We start from the raw sequence: 13150 nt of genomic DNA on the forward strand, positions 1-13150 counted from the left end.
CAAGGGAGGCCATTTGCCATGGGAAAAAGAAGTCCTTTCCCCAGGGTCTGGGTGTCAGATGAAAGGTTGCCTTTGGGGCTCTAAGGATTTGTAGGGTAGTACTTACTGGCTAGAGTAGAGGAAATGGATTCTATTTGAATATCTGTCTAGAGGCTTTGCCCCACAGGTCCTGGTTGTCCTTGATGGGCTGCAGCTGTGAGCATTGAAGAGAACTGGGATAAAAGGGGGCGGCTTAGCCATTCAGGGAGAGCCTTGAAGGAGCCCTGAACTGGGAAAGAACAGCATGCAGAAGAAAGCGTCTGTGCTGTGAAGATCTGCAGCCATAAGAACACACCGAGGAGGTATGGACTTTAGCAATCTGAGAACAGCATTATGGGACTCTAGAGAAATAGAACAACAACAAGTGGCAGCTTTAGATTTGGAGCAATCCAGCAAAGCTTGCAAATTTCTTGCTGGGCACCACCCTCTTGGTCAGGGTGAGAGGCCAGAAATGGAGGCCATTTTCCATGGGGAAAACGAAGTCATTGGCCCAGGCTCTGGGTGTCAGATGAAAGGTGGCGTCTGGGGCTCTAAGGACTTGCAGGGTCCTAGTTGCTGGCAGCTTTCGTTCTGGAAGGATCCAGCACAGTTTGTAGATTCCTGGCTTGGCACTGCCCTGCCTGCCAGGCCAAGTGGCCACAAATGAAGGCCATTTCCCATGGGAAAAAGATGTCCTTTCCCCAGGGTCTCAGTAATATGTTCAAGGTGGCGTTTGAGGCTCTAAGTACTTCCAGGGCCCTAGTTGCTGGCAGCTTTTCTTTTGGAAAAATCCAGCAACGATTGCATCATTCTAGCAAGGCTCCCACTTTCTGCCAGGGTGAGTGGCTGCCAAGGGAGGCCATTTGCCATGGGAAAAAGAAGTCCTTTCCCCAGGGTCTGGGTGTCAGATGAAAGGTGGCCTTTGGGGTTCTGAGGACTTGTAGGGTAGTACTTACTGGCTAGAGTAGAGGAAATGGATTCTATTTGAATATCTGTCTAGAGGCTTTGCCCCACAGGTCCTGGTTGTCCTCGATGGGCTGCAGCTGTGAGCATTGAAGAGAACTGGGATAAAAGGGGGCGGCTTAGCCATTCAGGGAGAGCCTTGAAGGAGCCCTGAACTGGGAAAGAACAGCATGCAGAAGAAAGCGTCTGTGCTGTGAAGATCTGCAGCCATAAGAACACACCGAGGAGGTATGGACTTTAGCAATCTGAGAACAGCATTATGGGACTCTAGAGAAATAGAACAACAAAAAGTGGCAGCTTTCGATTTGGAGCAATCCAGCAAAGATTGCAAATTTCTTGCTGGGCACCACCCTCTTGGTCAGGGTGAGAGGCCAGAAATGGAGGCCATTTTCCATGGGGAAAACGAAGTCATTGGCCCAGGCTCTGGGTGTCAGATGAAAGGTGGCGTCTGGGGCTCTAAGGACTTGCAGGGTCCTAGTTGCTGGCAGCTTTCGTTCTGGAAGGATCCAGCAGAATTTGTAGATTCCTGGCTTGGCACTGCCCTGCCTGCCAGGCCAAGTGGCCACAAATGAAGGCCATTTTCCATGGGAAAAACGAAGTCCTTTCCCCAGGGTCTCAGTAATATGTTCAAGGTGGCGTTTGAGGCTCTAAGTACTTCCAGGGCCCTAGTTGCTGGCAGCTTTTCTTTTGGAAAAATCCAGCAACGATTGCATCATTCTAGCAAGGCTCCCACTTTCTGCCAGGGTGAGTGGCTGCCAAGGGAGGCCATTTGCCATGGGAAAAAGAAGTCCTTTCCCCAGGGTCTGGGTGTCAGATGAAAGGTGGCCTTTGGGGTTCTGAGGACTTGTAGGGTAGTACTTACTGGCTAGAGTAGAGGAAATGGATTCTATTTGAATATCTGTCTAGAGGCTTTGCCCCACAGGTCCTGGTTGTCCTCGATGGGCTGCAGCTGTGAGCATTGAAGAGAACTGGGATAAAAGGGGGCGGCTTAGCCATTCAGGGAGAGCCTTGAAGGAGCCCTGAACTGGGAAAGAACAGCATGCAGAAGAAAGCGTCTGTGCTGTGAAGATCTGCAGCCATAAGAACACACCGAGGAGGTATGGACTTTAGCAATCTGAGAACAGCATTATGGGACTCTAGAGAAATAGAACAACAAAAAGTGGCAGCTTTCGATTTGGAGCAATCCAGCAAAGATTGCAAATTTCTTGCTGGGCACCACCCTCTTGGTCAGGGTGAGAGGCCAGAAATGGAGGCCATTTTCCATGGGGAAAACGAAGTCATTGGCCCAGGCTCTGGGTGTCAGATGAAAGGTGGCGTCTGGGGCTCTAAGGACTTGCAGGGTCCTAGTTGCTGGCAGCTTTCGTTCTGGAAGGATCCAGCAGAGTTTGTAGATTCCTGGCTTGGCACTGCCCTGCCTGCCAGGCCAAGTGGCCACAAATGAAGGCCATTTTCCATGGGAAAAAGATGTCCTTTCCCCAGGGTCTCAGTAATATGTTCAAGGTGGCGTTTGAGGCTCTAAGTACTTCCAGGGCCCTAGTTGCTGCCAGCTTTTCTTTTGGAAAAATCCAGCAACGATTGCATCATTCTAGCAAGGCTCCCACTTTCTGCCAGGGTGAGTGGCTGCCAAGGGAGGCCATTTGCCATGGGAAAAAGAAGTCCTTTCCCCAGGGTCTGGGTGTCAGATGAAAGGTGGCCTTTGGGGTTCTGAGGACTTGTAGGGTAGTACTTACTGGCTAGAGTAGAGGAAATGGATTCTATTTGAATATCTGTCTAGAGGCTTTGCCCCACAGGTCCTGGTTGTCCTCGATGGGCTGCAGCTGTGAGCATTGAAGAGAACTGGGATAAAAGGGGGCGGCTTAGCCATTCAGGGAGAGCCTTGAAGGAGCCCTGAACTGGGAAAGAACAGCATGCAGAAGAAAGCGTCTGTGCTGTGAAGATCTGCAGCCATAAGAACACACCGAGGAGGTATGGACTTTAGCAATCTGAGAACAGCATGATGGGACTCTAGAGAAATAGAACAACAACAAGTGGCAGCTTTAGATTTGGAGCAATCCAGCAAAGCTTGCAAATTTCTTGCTGGGCACCACCCTCTTGGTCAGGGGGAGAGGCCAGAAATGGAGGCCATTTTCCATGGGGAAAACGAAGTCATTGGCCCAGGCTCTGGGTGTCAGATGAAAGGTGGCGTCTGGGGCTCTAAGGACTTGCAGGGTCCTAGTTGCTGGCAGCTTTCGTTCTGGAAGGATCCAGCAGAGTTTGTAGATTCCTGGCTTGGCACTGCCCTGCCTGCCAGGCCAAGTGGCCACAAATGAAGGCCATTTCCCATGGGAAAAAGATGTCCTTTCCCCAGGGTCTCAGTAATATGTTCAAGGTGGCGTTTGAGGCTCTAAGTACTTCCAGGGCCCTAGTTGCTGCCAGCTTTTCTTTTGGAAAAATCCAGCAACGATTGCATCATTCTAGCAAGGCTCCCACTTTCTGCCAGGGTGAGTGGCTGCCAAGGGAGGCCATTTGCCATGGGAAAAAGAAGTCCTTTCCCCAGGGTCTGGGTGTCAGATGAAAGGTGGCCTTTGGGGTTCTGAGGACTTGTAGGGTAGTACTTACTGGCTAGAGTAGAGGAAATGGATTCTATTTGAATATCTGTCTAGAGGCTTTGCCACACAGGTCCTGTTTGTCCTTGATGGGCTGCAGCTGTGAGCATTGAAGAGAACTGGGATAAAAGGGGGCGGCTTAGCCATTCAGGGAGAGCCTTGAAGGAGCCCTGAACTGGGAAAGAACAGCATGCAGAAGAAAGCGTCTGTGCTGTGAAGATCTGCAGCCATAAGAACACACCGAGGAGGTATGGACTTTAGCAATCTGAGAACAGCATTATGGGACTCTAGAGAAATAGAACAACAAAAAGTGGCAGCTTTCGATTTGGAGCAATCCAGCAAAGCTTGCAAATTTCTTGCTGGGCACCACCCTCTTGGTCAGGGTGAGAGGCCAGAAATGGAGGCCATTTTCCATGGGGAAAACGAAGTCATTGGCCCAGGCTCTGGGTGTCAGATGACAGGTGGCATCTGGGGCTCTAAGGACTTGCAGGGTCCTAGTTGCTGGCAGCTTTCGTTCTGGAAGGATCCAGCACAGTTTGTAGATTCCTGGCTTGGCACTGCCCTGCCTGCCAGGCCAAGTGGCCACAAATGAAGGCCATTTTCCATGGGAAAAAGATGTCCTTTCCTCAGGGTCTCAGTAATATGTTCAAGGTGGCGTTTGAGGCTCTAAGTACTTCCAGGGCCCTAGTTGCTGCCAGCTTTTCTTTTGGAAAAATCCAGCAACGATTGCATCATTCTAGCAAGGCTCCCACTTTCTGCCAGGGTGAGTGGCTGCCAAGGGAGGCCATTTGCCATGGGAAAAAGAAGTCCTTTCCCCAGGGTCTGGGTGTCAGATGAAAGGTTGCCTTTGGGGCTCTAAGGATTTGTAGGGTAGTACTTACTGGCTAGAGTAGAGGAAATGGATTCTATTTGAATATCTGTCTAGAGGCTTTGCCCCACAGGTCCTGGTTGTCCTTGATGGGCTGCAGCTGTGAGCATTGAAGAGAACTGGGATAAAAGGGGGCGGCTTAGCCATTCAGGGAGAGCCTTGAAGGAGCCCTGAACTGGGAAAGAACAGCATGCAGAAGAAAGCGTCTGTGCTGTGAAGATCTGCAGCCATAAGAACACACCGAGGAGGTATGGACTTTAGCAATCTGAGAACAGCATTATGGGACTCTAGAGAAATAGAACAACAACAAGTGGCAGCTTTAGATTTGGAGCAATCCAGCAAAGCTTGCAAATTTCTTGCTGGGCACCACCCTCTTGGTCAGGGTGAGAGGCCAGAAATGGAGGCCATTTTCCATGGGGAAAACGAAGTCATTGGCCCAGGCTCTGGGTGTCAGATGAAAGGTGGCGTCTGGGGCTCTAAGGACTTGCAGGGTCCTAGTTGCTGGCAGCTTTCGTTCTGGAAGGATCCAGCACAGTTTGTAGATTCCTGGCTTGGCACTGCCCTGCCTGCCAGGCCAAGTGGCCACAAATGAAGGCCATTTCCCATGGGAAAAAGATGTCCTTTCCCCAGGGTCTCAGTAATATGTTCAAGGTGGCGTTTGAGGCTCTAAGTACTTCCAGGGCCCTAGTTGCTGGCAGCTTTTCTTTTGGAAAAATCCAGCAACGATTGCATCATTCTAGCAAGGCTCCCACTTTCTGCCAGGGTGAGTGGCTGCCAAGGGAGGCCATTTGCCATGGGAAAAAGAAGTCCTTTCCCCAGGGTCTGGGTGTCAGATGAAAGGTGGCCTTTGGGGTTCTGAGGACTTGTAGGGTAGTACTTACTGGCTAGAGTAGAGGAAATGGATTCTATTTGAATATCTGTCTAGAGGCTTTGCCCCACAGGTCCTGGTTGTCCTCGATGGGCTGCAGCTGTGAGCATTGAAGAGAACTGGGATAAAAGGGGGCGGCTTAGCCATTCAGGGAGAGCCTTGAAGGAGCCCTGAACTGGGAAAGAACAGCATGCAGAAGAAAGCGTCTGTGCTGTGAAGATCTGCAGCCATAAGAACACACCGAGGAGGTATGGACTTTAGCAATCTGAGAACAGCATTATGGGACTCTAGAGAAATAGAACAACAAAAAGTGGCAGCTTTCGATTTGGAGCAATCCAGCAAAGATTGCAAATTTCTTGCTGGGCACCACCCTCTTGGTCAGGGTGAGAGGCCAGAAATGGAGGCCATTTTCCATGGGGAAAACGAAGTCATTGGCCCAGGCTCTGGGTGTCAGATGAAAGGTGGCGTCTGGGGCTCTAAGGACTTGCAGGGTCCTAGTTGCTGGCAGCTTTCGTTCTGGAAGGATCCAGCAGAATTTGTAGATTCCTGGCTTGGCACTGCCCTGCCTGCCAGGCCAAGTGGCCACAAATGAAGGCCATTTTCCATGGGAAAAACGAAGTCCTTTCCCCAGGGTCTCAGTAATATGTTCAAGGTGGCGTTTGAGGCTCTAAGTACTTCCAGGGCCCTAGTTGCTGGCAGCTTTTCTTTTGGAAAAATCCAGCAACGATTGCATCATTCTAGCAAGGCTCCCACTTTCTGCCAGGGTGAGTGGCTGCCAAGGGAGGCCATTTGCCATGGGAAAAAGAAGTCCTTTCCCCAGGGTCTGGGTGTCAGATGAAAGGTGGCCTTTGGGGTTCTGAGGACTTGTAGGGTAGTACTTACTGGCTAGAGTAGAGGAAATGGATTCTATTTGAATATCTGTCTAGAGGCTTTGCCCCACAGGTCCTGGTTGTCCTCGATGGGCTGCAGCTGTGAGCATTGAAGAGAACTGGGATAAAAGGGGGCGGCTTAGCCATTCAGGGAGAGCCTTGAAGGAGCCCTGAACTGGGAAAGAACAGCATGCAGAAGAAAGCGTCTGTGCTGTGAAGATCTGCAGCCATAAGAACACACCGAGGAGGTATGGACTTTAGCAATCTGAGAACAGCATTATGGGACTCTAGAGAAATAGAACAACAAAAAGTGGCAGCTTTCGATTTGGAGCAATCCAGCAAAGATTGCAAATTTCTTGCTGGGCACCACCCTCTTGGTCAGGGTGAGAGGCCAGAAATGGAGGCCATTTTCCATGGGGAAAACGAAGTCATTGGCCCAGGCTCTGGGTGTCAGATGAAAGGTGGCGTCTGGGGCTCTAAGGACTTGCAGGGTCCTAGTTGCTGGCAGCTTTCGTTCTGGAAGGATCCAGCAGAGTTTGTAGATTCCTGGCTTGGCACTGCCCTGCCTGCCAGGCCAAGTGGCCACAAATGAAGGCCATTTTCCATGGGAAAAAGATGTCCTTTCCCCAGGGTCTCAGTAATATGTTCAAGGTGGCGTTTGAGGCTCTAAGTACTTCCAGGGCCCTAGTTGCTGCCAGCTTTTCTTTTGGAAAAATCCAGCAACGATTGCATCATTCTAGCAAGGCTCCCACTTTCTGCCAGGGTGAGTGGCTGCCAAGGGAGGCCATTTGCCATGGGAAAAAGAAGTCCTTTCCCCAGGGTCTGGGTGTCAGATGAAAGGTGGCCTTTGGGGTTCTGAGGACTTGTAGGGTAGTACTTACTGGCTAGAGTAGAGGAAATGGATTCTATTTGAATATCTGTCTAGAGGCTTTGCCCCACAGGTCCTGGTTGTCCTCGATGGGCTGCAGCTGTGAGCATTGAAGAGAACTGGGATAAAAGGGGGCGGCTTAGCCATTCAGGGAGAGCCTTGAAGGAGCCCTGAACTGGGAAAGAACAGCATGCAGAAGAAAGCGTCTGTGCTGTGAAGATCTGCAGCCATAAGAACACACCGAGGAGGTATGGACTTTAGCAATCTGAGAACAGCATGATGGGACTCTAGAGAAATAGAACAACAACAAGTGGCAGCTTTAGATTTGGAGCAATCCAGCAAAGCTTGCAAATTTCTTGCTGGGCACCACCCTCTTGGTCAGGGGGAGAGGCCAGAAATGGAGGCCATTTTCCATGGGGAAAACGAAGTCATTGGCCCAGGCTCTGGGTGTCAGATGAAAGGTGGCGTCTGGGGCTCTAAGGACTTGCAGGGTCCTAGTTGCTGGCAGCTTTCGTTCTGGAAGGATCCAGCACAGTTTGTAGATTCCTGGCTTGGCACTGCCCTGCCTGCCAGGCCAAGTGGCCACAAATGAAGGCCATTTCCCATGGGAAAAAGATGTCCTTTCCCCAGGGTCTCAGTAATATGTTCAAGGTGGCGTTTGAGGCTCTAAGTACTTCCAGGGCCCTAGTTGCTGCCAGCTTTTCTTTTGGAAAAATCCAGCAACGATTGCATCATTCTAGCAAGGCTCCCACTTTCTGCCAGGGTGAGTGGCTGCCAAGGGAGGCCATTTGCCATGGGAAAAAGAAGTCCTTTCCCCAGGGTCTGGGTGTCAGATGAAAGGTGGCCTTTGGGGTTCTGAGGACTTGTAGGGTAGTACTTACTGGCTAGAGTAGAGGAAATGGATTCTATTTGAATATCTGTCTAGAGGCTTTGCCCCACAGGTCCTGGTTGTCCTCGATGGGCTGCAGCTGTGAGCATTGAAGAGAACTGGGATAAAAGGGGGCGGCTTAGCCATTCAGGGAGAGCCTTGAAGGAGCCCTGAACTGGGAAAGAACAGCATGCAGAAGAAAGCGTCTGTGCTGTGAAGATCTGCAGCCATAAGAACACACCGAGGAGGTATGGACTTTAGCAATCTGAGAACAGCATGATGGGACTCTAGAGAAATAGAACAACAACAAGTGGCAGCTTTAGATTTGGAGCAATCCAGCAAAGCTTGCAAATTTCTTGCTGGGCACCACCCTATTGGTCAGGGTGAGTGGCCAGAAATGGAGGCCATTTTCCATGGGGAAAACGAAGTCATTGACCCAGGCTCTGGGTGTCAGATGACAGGTGGCGTCTGGGGCTCTAAGGACTTGCAGGGTCCTAGTTGCTGGCAGCTTTCGTTCTGGAAGGATCCAGCAGAGTTTGTAGATTCCTGGCTTGGCACTGCCCTGCCTGCCAGGCCAAGTGGCCACAAATGAAGGCCATTTCCCATGGGAAAAAGATGTCCTTTCCCCAGGGTCTCAGTAATATGTTCAAGGTGGCGTTTGAGGCTCTAAGTACTTCCAGGGCCCTAGTTGCTGCCAGCTTTTCTTTTGGAAAAATCCAGCAACGATTGCATCATTCTAGCAAGGCTCCCACTTCTGCCAGGGTGAGTGGCTGCCAAGGGAGGCCATTTGCCATGGGAAAAAGAAGTCCTTTCCCCAGGGTCTGGGTGTCAGATGAAAGGTGGCCTTTGGGGTTCTGAGGACTTGTAGGGTAGTACTTACTGGCTAGAGTAGAGGAAATGGATTCTATTTGAATATCTGTCTAGAGGCTTTGCCCCACAGGTCCTGGTTGTCCTTGATGGGCTGCAGCTGTGAGCATTGAAGAGAACTGGGATAAAAGGGGGCGGCTTAGCCATTCAGGGAGAGCCTTGAAGGAGCCCTGAACTGGGAAAGAACAGCATGCAGAAGAAAGCGTCTGTGCTGTGAAGATCCGCAGCCATAAGAACACACCGAGGAGGTATGGACTTTAGCAAGCTGAGAACAGCATGATGGGACTCTAGAGAAATAGAACAACAACAAGTGGCAGCTTTAGATTTGGAGCAATCCAGCAAAGCTTGCAAATTTCTTGCTGGGCACCACCCTCTTGGTCAGGGTGAGAGGCCAGAAATGGAGGCCATTTTCCATGGGGAAAACGAAGTCATTGGCCCAGGCTCTGGGTGTCAGATGAAAGGTGGCGTCTGGGGCTCTAAGGACTTGCAGGGTCCTAGTTGCTGGCAGCTTTCGTTCTGGAAGGATCCAGCAGAGTTTGTAGATTCCTGGCTTGGCACTGCCCTGCCTGCCAGGCCAAGTGGCCACAAATGAAGGCCATTTCCCATGGGAAAAAGATGTCCTTTCCCCAGGGTCTCAGTAATATGTTCAAGGTGGCGTTTGAGGCTCTAAGTACGTCCAGGGCCCTAGTTGCTGGCAGCTTTTCTTTTGGAAAAATCCAGCAACGATTGCATCATTCTAGCAAGGCTCCCACTTTCTGCCAGGGTGAGTGGCTGCCAAGGGAGGCCATTTGCCATGGGAAAAAGAAGTCCTTTCCCCAGGGTCTGGGTGTCAGATGAAAGGTGGCCTTTGGGGTTCTGAGGACTTGTAGGGTAGTACTTACTGGCTAGAGTAGAGGAAATGGATTCTATTTGAATATCTGTCTAGAGGCTTTGCCCCACAGGTCCTGGTTGTCCTCGATGGGCTGCAGCTGTGAGCATTGAAGAGAACTGGGATAAAAGGGGGCGGCTTAGCCATTCAGGGAGAGCCTTGAAGGAGCCCTGAACTGGGAAAGAACAGCATGCAGAAGAAAGCGTCTGTGCTGTGAAGATCTGCAGCCATAAGAACACACCGAGGAGGTATGGACTTTAGCAATCTGAGAACAGCATTATGGGACTCTAGAGAAATAGAACAACAAAAAGTGGCAGCTTTCGATTTGGAGCAATCCAGCAAAGATTGCAAATTTCTTGCTGGGCACCACCCTCTTGGTCAGGGTGAGAGGCCAGAAATGGAGGCCATTTTCCATGGGGAAAACGAAGTCATTGGCCCAGGCTCTGGGTGTCAGATGAAAGGTGGCGTCTGGGGCTCTAAGGACTTGCAGGGTCCTAGTTGCTGGCAGCTTTCGTTCTGGAAGGATCCAGCAGAGTTTGTAGATTCCTGGCTTGGCACTGCCCTGCCTGCCAGGCCAAGTGGCCACAAATGAAGGCCATTTTCCATGGGAAAAAGATGTCCTTTCCCCAGGGTCTCAGTAATATGTTCAAGGTGGCGTTTGAGGCTCTAAGTACTTCCAGGGCCCTAGTTGCTGCCAGCTTTTCTTTTGGAAAAATCCAGCAACGATTGCATCATTCTAGCAAGGCTCCCACTTTCTGCCAGGGTGAGTGGCTGCCAAGGGAGGCCATTTGCCATGGGAAAAAGAAGTCCTTTCCCCAGGGTCTGGGTGTCAGATGAAAGGTGGCCTTTGGGGTTCTGAGGACTTGTAGGGTAGTACTTACTGGCTAGAGTAGAGGAAATGGATTCTATTTGAATATCTGTCTAGAGGCTTTGCCCCACAGGTCCTGGTTGTCCTCGATGGGCTGCAGCTGTGAGCATTGAAGAGAACTGGGATAAAAGGGGGCGGCTTAGCCATTCAGGGAGAGCCTTGAAGGAGCCCTGAACTGGGAAAGAACAGCATGCAGAAGAAAGCGTCTGTGCTGTGAAGATCTGCAGCCATAAGAACACACCGAGGAGGTATGGACTTTAGCAATCTGAGAACAGCATGATGGGACTCTAGAGAAATAGAACAACAACAAGTGGCAGCTTTAGATTTGGAGCAATCCAGCAAAGCTTGCAAATTTCTTGCTGGGCACCACCCTCTTGGTCAGGGGGAGAGGCCAGAAATGGAGGCCATTTTCCATGGGGAAAACGAAGTCATTGGCCCAGGCTCTGGGTGTCAGATGAAAGGTGGCGTCTGGGGCTCTAAGGACTTGCAGGGTCCTAGTTGCTGGCAGCTTTCGTTCTGGAAGGATCCAGCACAGTTTGTAGATTCCTGGCTTGGCACTGCCCTGCCTGCCAGGCCAAGTGGCCACAAATGAAGGCCATTTCCCATGGGAAAAAGATGTCCTTTCCCCAGGGTCTCAGTAATATGTTCAAGGTGGCGTTTGAGGCTCTAAGTACTTCCAGGGCCCTAGTTGCTGCCAGCTTTTCTTTTGGAAAAATCCAGCAACGATTGCATCATTCTAGCAAGGCTCCCACTTTCTGCCAGGGTGAGTGGCTGCCAAGGGAGGCCATTTGCCATGGGAAAAAGAAGTCCTTTCCCCAGGGTCTGGGTGTCAGATGAAAGGTGGCCTTTGGGGTTCTGAGGACTTGTAGGGTAGTACTTACTGGCTAGAGTAGAGGAAATGGATTCTATTTGAATATCTGTCTAGAGGCTTTGCCCCACAGGTCCTGGTTGTCCTCGATGGGCTGCAGCTGTGAGCATTGAAGAGAACTGGGATAAAAGGGGGCGGCTTAGCCATTCAGGGAGAGCCTTGAAGGAGCCCTGAACTGGGAAAGAACAGCATGCAGAAGAAAGCGTCTGTGCTGTGAAGATCTGCAGCCATAAGAACACACCGAGGAGGTATGGACTTTAGCAATCTGAGAACAGCATGATGGGACTCTAGAGAAATAGAACAACAACAAGTGGCAGCTTTAGATTTGGAGCAATCCAGCAAAGCTTGCAAATTTCTTGCTGGGCACCACCCTATTGGTCAGGGTGAGTGGCCAGAAATGGAGGCCATTTTCCATGGGGAAAACGAAGTCATTGACCCAGGCTCTGGGTGTCAGATGACAGGTGGCGTCTGGGGCTCTAAGGACTTGCAGGGTCCTAGTTGCTGGCAGCTTTCGTTCTGGAAGGATCCAGCAGAGTTTGTAGATTCCTGGCTTGGCACTGCCCTGCCTGCCAGGCCAAGTGGCCACAAATGAAGGCCATTTCCCATGGGAAAAAGATGTCCTTTCCCCAGGGTCTCAGTAATATGTTCAAGGTGGCGTTTGAGGCTCTATGTACTTCCAGGGCCCTAGTTGCTGCCAGCTTTTCTTTTGGAAAAATCCAGCAACGATTGCATCATTCTAGCAAGGCTCCCACTTCTGCCAGGGTGAGTGGCTGCCAAGGGAGGCCATTTGCCATGGGAAAAAGAAGTCCTTTCCCCTGGGTCTGGGTGTCAGATGAAAGGTGGCCTTTGGGGTTCTGAGGACTTGTAGGGTAGTACTTACTGGCTAGAGTAGAGGAAATGGATTCTATTTGAATATCTGTCTAGAGGCTTTGCCCCACAGGTCCTGGTTGTCCTCGATGGGCTGCAGCTGTGAGCATTGAAGAGAACTGGGATAAAGAGGGGCGGCTTAGCCATTCAGGGAGAGCCTTGAAGGAGCCCTGAACTGGGAAAGAACAGCATGCAGAAGAAAGCGTCTGTGCTGTGAAGATCTGCAGCCATAAGAACACACCGAGGAGGTATGGACTTTAGCAATCTGAGAACAGCATGATGGGACTCTAGAGAAATAGAACAACAACAAGTGGCAGCTTTAGATTGGAGCAATCCAGCAAAGCTTGCCAAATTTCTTGCTGGGCACCACCCTCTTGGTCAGGGGAGAGGCCAGAAATGGAGGCCATTTTCCATGGGGAAAACGAAGTCATTGGCCCAGGCTCTGGGTGTCAGATGAAAGGTGGCGTCTGGGCTCTAAGGACTTGCAGGGTCCTAGTTGCTGGCAGCTTTCGTTCTGGAAGGATCCAGCACAGTTTGTAGATTCCTGGCTTGGCACTGCCCTGCCTGCCAGGCCAAGTGGCCACAAATGAAGGCCATTTCTCCATGGGAAAAAGATGTCCTTTCCCCAGGGTCTCAGTAATATGTTCAAGGTGGCGTTTGAGGCTCTAAGTACTTCCAGGGCCCTAGTTGCTGCCAGCTTTTCTTTTGGAAAAATCCAGCAACGATTGCATCATTCTAGCAAGGCTCCCACTTTCTGCCAGGGTGAGTGGCTGCAAGGGAGGCCATTTGCCATGGGAAAAAGAAGTCCTTTCCCCAGGGTCTGGGTGTCAGATGAAAGGTGGCCTTTGGGGTTCTGAGGACTTGTAGGGTAGTACTTACTGGCTAGAGTAGAGGAAATGGATTCT

The sequence above is a fragment of the Agelaius phoeniceus genome, chromosome 33 (genome assembly GCF_051311805.1).
Source record: "Agelaius phoeniceus isolate bAgePho1 chromosome 33, bAgePho1.hap1, whole genome shotgun sequence".
Taxonomy (NCBI): Eukaryota; Metazoa; Chordata; class Aves; order Passeriformes; family Icteridae; genus Agelaius; species Agelaius phoeniceus.